The 12,752-nt window shown below is 40.5% G+C and overlaps 1 protein-coding gene across 1 annotated transcript in view; it reads left to right on the top strand.

Annotated features, from left to right (window-relative positions):
- The window catches only part of LOC135803780 (uncharacterized), a 117,937-nt gene that overhangs the window by 24,245 nt on the left and 80,940 nt on the right, over nucleotides 1-12,752 (top strand). The gene's annotated exons all lie outside the window — the stretch shown is intronic.

Here is a 12,752-nt window from a genome sequence, read left to right on the forward strand (position 1 = left end):
CCCTAAAACTCTAAAAAGTAGCCTATTTGCTTTTCTATGGTTAAAAATATCTTTATACCAAAATTTATAAAAATTAATTCCGTGGTTTTCCCGTGAAAGTGTTACAAACAAACAAAAACCTAATATTTGCCTTCATAATGTTAATTAAACCTAATTTTCCGCTTTTTTCATATTTTATTATTGCAGCGATGCGTGTTTTTCACGCACGAACAATTAAATTTAAATATAAGCAGATGTTTTTCACATATTTTTTACGCTGCTGCTGTCTGTTCAGCATTGTTTTTGTGCTGCGCGTGGCCTGACAAGTTGTGACTGCTGTCTGTCCTCGAGACGTTTCGCCGGAGCGAAACATATTCGCAACGTTAATGTTTATCTTCCGCGCGTAAAAATAAAGCGTTTCATTCATTACTCTCCCGAGTTGCACAACAACAAAATAAAAACACGAGCTGGAAAATATAACATCCACACACTTACACTTACACGTACATAACATTGCTTACTTGTGCCCCGCGACGAGGAAAACGTATTAACGCCGGAAAAGACGGAAAAAACAAAGTTTTGCGAAATTTCAATGGCCGCCAGCAGCAACCAGCAACCAGCTCGCAGATGAAACGAGATGAGGATGAGGATTACTTTTATCCTGCTTCCACACAGTGGTGTTTTATTGAGGTGGTCTTTGTTGGTGCTGTGTTGGCGGGCAAGGCAGAGTTGGGAAAAAGTTTGAAACTTTTGCATCGCGTGCACACGAGCAAGCGGGATAGCGGAGAGTGCTCGAAATTTCCACCCTCGCGTGGCTGAAAAATTCCAACTCAGGAGAGTAGGTTAAATATTTCCAATTTTTCGGTTGTGCCGCGGCAGGAAAAAATTTGTTGAGTGAAGAATTTTTGAGCATACGTAAAGGTGGTGAGATGTTGTTGTGAGGATGTTGGAGGTGGCGGCGGGGTAGGCGAACGGACGTTATAGGTGTTCGGCCGAGCGCGCCGGCAGCAAATAGGTGGCGGGTGGACGCCCAGCGCGAAAACGACGCCGCGTTGCGGAGGCGGTGCCGGCGCGCGATGCGCACGAATCCGCCGCCGTCGGGGGGCGGGCTTCGCTGCAAACCGCGCTCCACGTCGACGCGCAGGCGACGGCGTCGACGACGGCGTCGCACACCCAGAAACAGAAAAAAATAAAACACGGCGAAAAAGCGGAGTGACCCGCAGCAACTAGCGAGTTGCCATTTTGCGCTGTTGCCATGGCTGCAGGTGCGGGTTTTATTTATTTTTGCGTGGAAGTGGCAACGAATCCATTAGCGACGCCAACAGACGCCGCGACGTTGCATGGCGATATATTACGATACGTCGTTAGCGCGCGTTAATGTCTGTTTGCGTTATTCATTTTGTTTTCATGTCGATGGCTCCGAGAGCCACAGTTTATTTATTGCTCTGCCACCGGATGAAGCGTTGTGTAATCTTTTTATGTTACTTTAATAGGTTTATAACCAAACTAGTAATATAGGCAACCAAAATGACAAAAAATGTAAAAAATGTTTTTTTGTGATTTTTTGTGGCTTGAACTTGAAAAACACTTTAAAAACTTAACTTTTAATTATATGATTTATGTTTGGGTGTTTTGTTACAAGTGCATGTCTCATGTCGCATGTAATACGTGCTTGTCCGCGATGCGTTTCGGTTTGGAAATTGTCATCTCGCACGACGTCGGAATGCACGAATTCGGGGCGAACTTCTTGATGTGTGATATTATTACTTGGCGCAAACTTTAAATAGTTTTATCTCTTCGCCCTGCTCTCACACGCCACGCCACAGCGCGCAATTGTTTCGCGTGTCGCTTGTCCTTTTGTCCCTCTTCTCACAAAACAACGAAACAACCAAAAACACACACAATTAAATTGATAAAATACAAATTAATCAAATTTTAAATATTTTATTTGTTGAAATTAGTTTCTCTGACGGTTTTTCCGGTTTCATTTCCGTGCTGCGCATCGTTTTGTTGCGATTTTGTTGTTTTGATTGGCCGTGCCTTTGTCGCGATGCGCGCTGTTCAGTGTCCGATGGAGAGAAGTTTGTCGGGCGTTCCGATTGATAGATTCCGCATCCGGCGACGTGCACGACGCCGAAGAAGCGTCGCCCGTGATGCGGCCGTGTGGTTATCGATGCGGAAACGGCGCAGATTGACGAACGCTGTACGCCGCTTCGCGCGTCGTTTGTCAAGCGAAACGGCGCGGACAAAACGTCGCCGACGTCCGAGACGATACACAAGCATGCAGGCACAATCGCCGGGCGGAATTGCATTCAGCTGACAAACAATGCTAATAACAAAGAAAACTGATGGCAAAGAGCAGTTTAAAGAAATACCGGTTTTTATTAAAGAAATTTTATTAAATTGGTTGTTTTAGAAGAAAAAACTAAAAATAGAAAAAGTTTCATTTTGAGGAAATACCGGTTTTTAAGAAAAATACCGGTTTTTATTTTGGAAAACCGGTATTTTTTAATTCAAATTTTAAAAGTTTAATTAATTTAGGAAAATTGCTAAATCCAAGTCGGAAATTCTTTATTAAAATTTTTTGTTTCAAAATTTTTATCAAAAACCGGTTTTTTATGTTTTAAAAACTTTGCTTTTGCATAAAACTTTACTTAAGTTAATTTTAGAACCCCGTATGACGTTTCAAGGTATAAAATATTGCGCCTGGCATGATTCAGCAAACTTCCGGACATTTCCGGATGAATTGGAAGGTTTTCGAGTTGTGTGCAAGATGGTTTTGCGAATGTTTCGCGCTGCCGTTTTTGGTAATTAGCCGCCCCGAAGGCAAACACAACTATTTCGGGGGCGCACAGGAAGAGAGCGCGCCCGTGCTGGCGGCGCGCCGTCTCGTGGATTCCTTAAATAAGTAACAAATTAAAAGCAAATTTTAACTAACCAACTAACGACGACTCGCTCGCGCACAGTCCTAACCGTTTTCCGCTTCCGCAAACGTTTCTTACTCTTGGCGTGCTCGTTTGCGCGCCCGCTTCTTGCCGGCTTTTTCCCGTGGACTAAGACGAAGTGCACTTAATTAGGAGTTTGGAAACTGGCAGGACCCGTCGCAAAAAACTTTCGCCTGCGAAACGAAACGAAACGAAAATATTTACGCAAAATTCGTTTGATCGTTTGCGGTATTTGCTTCAAATTACGAGCACAACCCAGACAGGATAATGTACATTAGTCCTACATTCTCACAGACTAAAACCCATCCCGAGTGGTGTGATTCGTGATTAATCGATGCAAAGTTAAACGATAAAATTTTATGTATCTGCTCGTGTTTAATGCAGACTGCATTCGATTTTGTAGTCGTATGTGTGTGTGTAAATGTGTCCTTTGTCTCCGCGTGTCCTTTATCCCTTTTCTATCGATGGCCGGCGATCAGCGCGGGACGCATTCGAGCTTGAACTGCCACGCTGGGGGTTAAAAGCTTCGGCCCCGGCGCGAGCGCGCATTTATGTGACAACGATAATCATCCCGATCCGGGCGGGCCCTGGCCCGGGGTTGGGAACTATTCTGATTAAGTTCAATTTGTGCCCCTTTTGTGTGCGCTTAATAGCTGGCCAAAAATGCAATCGTTTTATTTATTGCAAAATATTTGGGTTTCATTATCATTATCATTATTGTGATAATAAGGGTAGTAGTGATAAATTTTGTATATAGGGATGAAGATAGGACACGTTTTGTATTTCCATAATTTATTATTTTTGCCCAAGGGCAATGATTTAAAATTAATTCATATTTTTGTCGTTAGATGTCGCTGGTTAATTTTTTTAAAGAAATTAAAATCTTGTTGAAACACAGCAAAAAATTCGGAAGGTACATGGAAAGTTTTAAGCTGTTGCCGAAAGTATCAGGACTTCCCGGAACTATGTCAGGGTGCGTTGAGACTAGCCCAACGCTTGCAAAGTCTCAAGTCTAACAAAGTCCGCCCGGAAAGTAAAACTTTGATAAGTACAAACTTTGCAAAGTTTACCAAAAAATATATATCAACAAATTAAAAAGCGCGCAAAAATTTAGTATCACCGTTTAGTATCTGATTTATTTTTCGCTTGTTTTGTCTTGTCTCTTCTTCTTGTTGTATTGAACAAGATGATGACAATGGCGTCGTTAATCCAAACATATTGGCAGGTATAATGGCCGACGATATTGGTCGTCGATTATATTTTTATCGCTCGTTACGACACGGCGGGAATCATAGAGCCGATACTAATTGCCGCGATGACAATGGGGGGCGGCGGCGGCGGTGGCGTATTCTAAGCGCTCTCGAAGAGCCGGGCCAACCCGATTACATTGTACATCACAATGGAGAGCGTCTTTAATTAATTTCCTATTGTGCGCCCGGTGCTGCCCGTTTAATATCATAATATCAGCAGATAAATGTTCGCAGATTTGATCAAGGGGGTGTACGATGGGAATTACGATTGGACACGCTAATGTTTATTTTGAGTAAAATAGAAATCTATAATTTTTCATGTGTGGGATTAATTATTTTGCTAATAATGCACTTTAGTGTCATCTAGGTTTGAATTTTATAACTATAAATGTGATAAAATGTCTATATTAACTTTCATCCCTTATTTTACACCTTTAAAATTATTTTACGGTGGAAAAAAGTAGTCTATGTTCTTTTCTATTATCAAAACTATAGTTTTGCCAAAATTGGTATAAATCTGTTAAGTGGTTTTTACGTTAAAGCGACACAAACACACAAAAAACCTCATATTTGTATTTAATATTACATTAGTTAGAATGTATGTTTATATATCGGTGCATACAGGATTTCACAATATTATTCTTGGTGCGTGCTGCTGGAACTTTTGAAAAGTGAGTTTCTCACGTCCTTAACTTGGACTTGCTTTGCGTGCTTGACGTGCCTGGACGTATCAAACAAGGACTTTCGCACAATCGTGTGAAGTACGTGACGCTTCACAGTTTTTTTTTAATTTTAATTTTCCTACTACGTTTTTTATTCTGATGCCTTATTAAGTATTACAAGTTGAAATAATGAGTTATATCCAAACGCAATGATTTTCATTTGACGGTCGATTGGTGGGCTAAATGACAGGAATTGATTGAAATTGCAATGTGCCGATTTAAAATTGATAATTTATAAGTTGTCATGATTCAATTTGAGTTGTGGATAAATTGGGCAATTACTGAACAATGAGCCGTCAAGCCTTGATGAGGTCTCCAATCAAAAACGTGTATGAAGTGTCTTGATATTTGCAATTAAAGTCGTATAGAACATATTTATTTAATTGGCAATAAAAGTAAATTATGAGAAAGTGAAAAACAATATAAATAATTTTAAATTTCATTTTCTTCATTTCTCAGTGAGCCAGTATGAGTTTTTGCATTTATATCTTATATTTTTATTGTATTGCGACATAAAATTTGCTTTTCGGTCATGGTAAATCACCAAAAATTAGTCCAAATACAATTAAAAACTAAAAATTGCACCAAAACGCAATTTGGCTTAAATATTTAATTCTAAAAATGAAAATTAATAATTATATTAAAAATAAATTGAATATATCCATTCTGGTTTAATATTGTAGCAGAATAATACAACATTGTAACAATAATAAAAGTGTGGAAATCATCTGTTGATGTTAAATGCTGGTTTTGTGGTTTTCCGCTTGATTGAGCCGCGCAGAATTTTACGTCCTGAATAAATTGCATAAATTATCCGCCGATACGCGTAATTTCTACCGTTGCGGGCCATCTTTTATTCTCTTGTCTTGCTCCATCCTCTCCAAGCGAGAGACGTTTTTTTTTTATCGTGTAATTCATTAGAAGTCATCGACTGCGTGGCGGCGCGCTTGGCGCAATCAAGAGCAACAGCGGTTTCCTGCTGCGCGGTGAAAAATAATACGACGGCGAATATCATTATTACTTTATGTTTTCATTTGTTTTTCTCGGAAGGGCGCCGCCTAATTATTCTTCATTTATTTCGCACCCTCTACAGCCTCTAGATCTCACAGGAGATTTTTATTTTTATTTTTTCCACCACCCTCTAACGCGTTTATTTCTTTCACTTTTTGATTGTTGTTGCGGTGGAAATAAGAAATCCTAGAAATAAATAATTTACACAAACAAGTTTAGAGTATATTCCTGAATAAATAAATCATCGGGATCATGTATCGGAATCAAAATTGAATTGAATTTGCGATTTTAATATTTCAGCGTGGAATTGCTCCTCCTCGGGTGAATTGATTGCAAAGCCGCGACGCGATAATTACGCCCGCGTTGAATGTTTAAACAAGCTGAATGTTTGATCGCGACAAGCAGCGCCACCGAGATGATGCTGATGCGCATAATTTCATTTAAGTTGAATGTTTTTGATGATGAATTAATGGATGCGCTAATGATACGAACCGTTTAAACTCGCGCGTGTAACTATCGCATACATCGGATGGCATCAACCATACGCGCATAAATAATAAATCGAGGCGCAATTTATAGAAACGCGCGCGCGCGCGGGCGCTGATTAAACGAAGCCGGGAAGCCGTGGCGAGGCTTTTATTCGGTTTAACTTTGGCCAGGATAATTGAGTTACGCGTGACGTCCACTCCGCCTGGACTTTGGACGGAAAGTTAGTTTTGCGTTTTCCGTTTTCTGTTTGCCACTTTACGTTTTGCATGATGCGCACTTTGCTATGATTATATACGTACTAGAGAGTACTGACCAGTACGCTGGAGGTGGTAGAAGGATTCTTTTCTTGCGAGCGTAATTACCTCTTAACTTTCCTGACTCGCGTGTCCATTGCAAGCACAAACATGTATGTAACCGTGTATGCAGCGAAGCGAAGCGAGTCGAGTCGAGTGTACACTTGATCTAATTATTCCGTCGTTGGGGGGCGGCGGTGGTGGCGGCTTTGAGCTAAAGGTTAAATAACGCGTCTTTAATCTCCTACATGACATTAGCTTATACTCGTGCGTACTTTAGTTTTCGAAAATGAAATAATTTTGTTATGCAACATAGGCAACCAACTATACATTTGTATATTTATATATAGTTTCATACGAAACAAGTAGTAGACATTTTAATAGTACTGATTTTTAATACAAATATTTTAAATGTTTACGAGTTGATATGAAAGTTTGAACATCAAACGATCAATCAGTGAGTGTGCGGCCGATATAAACAAGTCAAAGAGATGTCTTATTAGTCCTGCTGGGTCCTGCCGCTGCTGCTGCGGGTGAAGCTATCAGACGTATCAAACTAGCGAGCGGCGAGTCCGCGCGCGCCGAACTAAGTGTTTGTGCACTCAATTTCGCAATCTAATTACCTCCCGAGTCGGGCGCGCTGCACAAAGAGGGTCCCGCTAGGATCGAAGGTCCTGCGAGACGCTTGACCACCGACTCCACTCGCTTTTTGATGCCGGCCGCTCGGACAGGACGATTACTAATCATATTTGCCTCGGAGACGGAGTCTTGCGCAATTACTACCAACACAATAACGGATGTAATTTCCGGGTGGGTTCTTGAGACAAAAATTTCGAGGATAGGAATATTATATTGCCAGGTTTAATATGTATCAGTATAGAAAAACGCAGTTGTGTTAGTTACACTCTTTATAACTCAAGAACGGCTTGACAGATTTTGATGATCTATGATTTTTTGGATTCATCCTGGCCCAGAATAAGAGAATAACTATTAAAATATTAAAAATTATAATTTTAATGGTGATAAATAAGGGATGAAAGTTGATATAGAGATTTAATCGTAATTATAGTTGATTAATTCTATCAGAGATGGCGTTAAAGTATATTATTAGCATTTTTATGTTTTCTAACACACATAATACGTCAAAGAGACCGGAAAATATATTTTTTAAATTAAAATCCTCGCTGTCCAAGTTTTGAAACATAAGTGGCTACTTTATGTTCCGTGAATTTTTCCTACTTTAATTTAAATATTGCTACTCGTCTGAATGAGAATAGAAAGTTGGTGTAAAATTAATAATGCAAACGCGCCCGGACATGCATCCGCCGTGTGCGCCCGCATAGACATGACTAACTAATCGCGCGTCATAAGATATTCAAACAATCCGAAATGTCCTGCGCGCCCTGCGAGTCCAGCGCGAGACGTTTTCGCCCTCTCTCATGTGTCATGTGTGCCCATCACACCTCTTCAGTCCGAGCCGGCCGACAATCAACTCCTATCCTCGTATCCATATTTAAATCGACTCAATAAATGATCGCCGAGTACAGTGCGCCCGTGCAAAATTAACACTCTCAGGACAACAACATCCTACATCCTAGCAAATAAATAAACACGACATGCGCGCGACAGTTTCAAGCAGAAGCAGAAGTAAGTTCATCACTTTGTTTATCACTTTGGACTTGCCCGGCCGACCGCAGGCACTGCTTGCAAGGTGTTTGTGTGTGCGGGGGCTAAAAGGACGACATTAGCGGCAATTTCCAGGAGCGCCGTCGTTAGTTACGAGCCGGGGCAGTAACATCATTAGGCACCTTGGCGCAAGATATACTTACTCTACTTTGTCCAGCGTGGAGTGGACCACTCCGGACGGGACATTAGCGGTCCTAATTGCTTTACGGCGGGCGTCCGATGACACGGGTCCACCTTCAGAGCGTCGCGCAAACAACCGCAGCGCGGCCCAGACATCTTTAAGACACACGACGAAATTTGCGTGTGCGCAATTTGCCGCCGGACCAAACTTTACACCACCCTTTGGCCACGACGTGGTAATTTATCCTGGGGGCAAGGCGGAAGTTTACAACTAAAACACTATTTTTTGAAATCTACATTGTACTTGCGGATTTTTATCGATAAAGTTAAGGGTGGTTAGTTTGCAGCAGCCGAGGCCTTTAGTAAAAGTAACTCAATAACCAGCGCGCAAGTCCTGGGCTTTTCTTGATGCGAATATTCAGGACGCGGACGTTATTCAAAAGTAAATATATGTAGATTCGGTCCGAATGCATACCGCCTGGACGCAAATTCGATTTGTGTTCTTCCCTCACATCCCACATTCGACGAATGTGTGAAATTTGGACTTGTGTTATCACAAAGGATACTTTTATCTTTTCTATAAAATTTTAAAATTCAAAGAAATCATAATTCAGCACGTCTCAAACTTTTTTCTTCAATTTTTTCTTTCAAATACTTGATTTAATCTAAAAACACAAAAAATATTATATAATAGTTGTTAAAATGATGAAAACTAAAAGTTTTATTTACTCTTACTTGGCTTTTAGTTTGCATACGTTGAAAACACGTTGAAAACATTAAAATTTTACGCAAAACTTTCGGGGCGGTGTAAGATTCGCACAATTTAAGTACATCTAATGGACGCGATGTGCATCCACTCGGCCATCTCGTGCACGTAAGATGCTTTTAAGTAAAAGTCGAAGGACTCGAAGGACGCGTACGACTCGCAGGCAAGGTAAAAGATTTCAGCTCTCTAAAGAGCGCCGTCCTGGGACGTCGAGCACCTTCTAATTACTAAATCAGCGGCGCACTGCACCGAGAGCACATTGAACGCCAACTTTGTTGCATGCGGTCATTCATTAAACTTAAACTTTCCCGCACGAAAGTTGCATCAAGGTAGCGGGCAGGTCCAAGTATGGCTTCGGGGGGATTACGTCTAAGATGTTTGATGTTAGTTTTTAGTAACACAAAATGAGGGCTTTATTGGTGTGTATTCATATTATGATTACCTAGGTATTTATTTTTGTTAATATTCAAAAATTTGGAGTTTTGGGACTGTTTTTTTGTTTATTCTTAGATTTTTAGTCAGAGGAATGAAAAGAAGAAAAAAAATACTGAATTTTACGTTATATAATTATGATTGAATTTTTATTCTCACTTTCATCCCTTATTTTGCACCCTTAGGGTTATATTTTTGCGACAAAAAGTAGCCTATTGCATTTTCTATGTTCCAAAATATCTCCATACCAAAATTTATCAAAATTGGTTCAGTAGTTTTTGCTCCAATGCGTCACAAACATACCAATTCATATTTACACGTATAATAATAGTTTTGACATAAATTTTGTAAACTTTAGAGTATTTTCTTCATCATTTTGGGCTTTTTAAGCAGATAATAAGGCATTTTTACCAGTTTTAATGAAAAATATTTGACAACATATGAAAACTAAATTTTTCATAATGTGACTTTTGTATTTTTGGCAAATTCCTGGGTTTGTGTTGATTTGTAGTCATTTGTAAGCATATTATGCGTCCCTAGGACAAGATGTCGCAATATAATATTGCGCGAAGGGCATTAACGGCGAGATTACGCTCGTCCTTGCTAATATTGCACCTTCAGAAGACGCGCTGCCGCTCCTAACGCCTGCACAACCGCCTCCAACGTAATCTGTGGCGACAGCTCGGCGCGTGACCAGAAAACAAAACAGTTCTACCTTTACATTCCCCCTGAACATCTCGTACGTTTTAATTTTCATCATAGCACAAGTAAAAATTAAATAACTTGAATACAAAAATATACACAGAAATAAATCTATGTTTTTGGTGTATTTATGGTATTTATAGGCTATTTGTCCGTAAAAATCATAGAATAAATCTTTTGAGGCCTAGAATGAGAGATGAAGGACGAAATGCAAAAGGGAAATGCCTTATTTCCAACACTCTCCGCCCTTAAACGCAATATTTTATTATTTCCGCCCGGCGAGCGCGCAGAGTGACATAAAATATATAAAAAAGTGACCCTCTGTGTTGCCGCCACCGCCGCTACCGCCGCCCTTTCATATCTGGCGTCCTGGCGTCTAGTGCCGGGGCACTTCAGCCCCCTTTTGCGTATCTCTTCGCATCGCCGAGAGTCATCTTAAATTCTGACCGCACGCTTTATCTATTTTTATTTTGCGCCCGCTTTCGATATTTTCGGCGGGGGCATTTCAATAAACCATATTTCGAATACAATTTATCATATTGCATCCCAAGTTTCCAGCCCCCAAAACGGGCCTCACGTCTCGAAAAGTCAAAACAAATACGCTCCGCTCGTATCTCTTCGATTTTTATCATTTCATATTCGGAATGGACACCAGCGCACCCTTATTTTTCAATTTTTTCAATCTGCAAATGAAAAAAGCGAAAAAATAAATTTTTATTCACTAAAAAGTAAATTCTAATTTTATTGTCAGATGTTCTACGAGTGTGGGTGGGGGGATGTAGAAAGAGATTTTAATTTTAATTAGCGCTCGGCTGGCTTTGTTGTATCGGCTACATTTGAGGCAATTTCCTCCGTCACGCCGCGGCGGGTGCGCGAGGGGGTGGCTCACGCTTGGCCGCCCGCTTGCGTCGCGCCGGCTGAAAGACAAAGCAGCCCCTCGGTTATCCACCGCCCCGCCGCGTCTCTCGGACACAATGCAGTTCCTTCTCAGCCGGTCGCTTCCGGCGCATTGTGGCGGTGCGTTAAAGGGTGGATAATGCGACCACCCCTCACACACCGCCGTCAGAGAGAAGAACTTAAGATTCTTAAGAAATTAATGCTTCGTGGACACGTACAATGTTAGATTTTGGGCGGGAAGATGGAATTTTGGGTTAAGGAAAGTTTCTAGGTAAATTTCGTGGAAATTATATTATGAAAAGTGGGTAGTTTTGTTTTTGGAAATAATTATTAAAGGGGTGAAGAGATTTTGCTGAATTTTTAAGAATAATTTGGAATATTTTATGATTTTCCGTCAAAAACCTGACTTAAAACATGTTTTTATTGATAATTGATGAGAAATGAGGAATTTTGGTGACTTTTCATTATTTTCCTGTGAAATCCTTCATAATTTACACTTTAATCCAGAAAAAAAAGATACACTTGACTAGATTATCCCATTTTCTCGCAGTTATCTTTTTTAAATACCGTCCGTGTTGTCGCTGTCACGTTTAAAAAAACACCTCCGCCTCGTTGTGTTCATTTTATATCCCAAATCGGGTGTGAACCTGCTTCACGCGCCGGCAACGAGCGGAAATCCTCGTCGCCCCCTTTTGATTGCCGTATCATGAACAACATAAGCCGCCCCCGGGAAGGTCACGCCGAGCCTAAATAAAGAAAAACGCCCTTCGCCGGAATAAAAAGGTGACTTCGTTTTTTTTTCACTGCTGCACACCTTCACCTACTTCTGCTTGTAAGCCCACAAAAGAGCAGCATGCCGCCGATGAGGGTGGCAAACGTGGGGACAGAGGGTTTGCAATGCGGATGCGATGCGATGCGACTTAACGAGATTCGTATTTTTTTTCTCTGCGCGCTCGTCGGGCGTATTTAACGCACAGATCGTACTCGAGAGTGAAGTGAGTGTACTCCACGCGGGTGAAAGGTGAGAGGCAACGACGGGAAAATAAAAAATAAATACGGATTTGAGTTGATTGTGTCGGCATTGTGCCGACGAGTATCATCACCGAACGCAGCGCTTCTTCGTTGGTTGCTGCGTTGCTTTAAAACGTGTTTAATGACGGAGGGTAGGAAAAAAGAACGCTTTTGAGAGCTTTGCATAAATGGCAAAGAAAACACGTATTTGTAACCCGATTGGTAATTGCGTTTCAAAATATAAATTTTTATGAAAATATTTTGCCTAAAATATCATTAAAATTATATATTTTTTTGTAATTAATGACAAAAATGATTCAATTGGCATTAAAAGCACATTTTGTACATATATTAGGTTTCAACCCTTATTTTACACCCTAAAAGTTATTTTTTTGCAATAAAAAGTAGTCTATTTCTTAGTCCAAGGTAAAATTTAGTTCTATACGAAA

The sequence above is a fragment of the Atheta coriaria genome, unplaced genomic scaffold, assembly GCF_025399875.1.
Source record: "Atheta coriaria isolate IRGN ID8LTWV9N9 unplaced genomic scaffold, Caltech_Dcor_3.1 hic_scaffold_3_pilon, whole genome shotgun sequence".
In the NCBI taxonomy this organism is placed as follows: domain Eukaryota; kingdom Metazoa; phylum Arthropoda; class Insecta; order Coleoptera; family Staphylinidae; genus Dalotia; species Dalotia coriaria.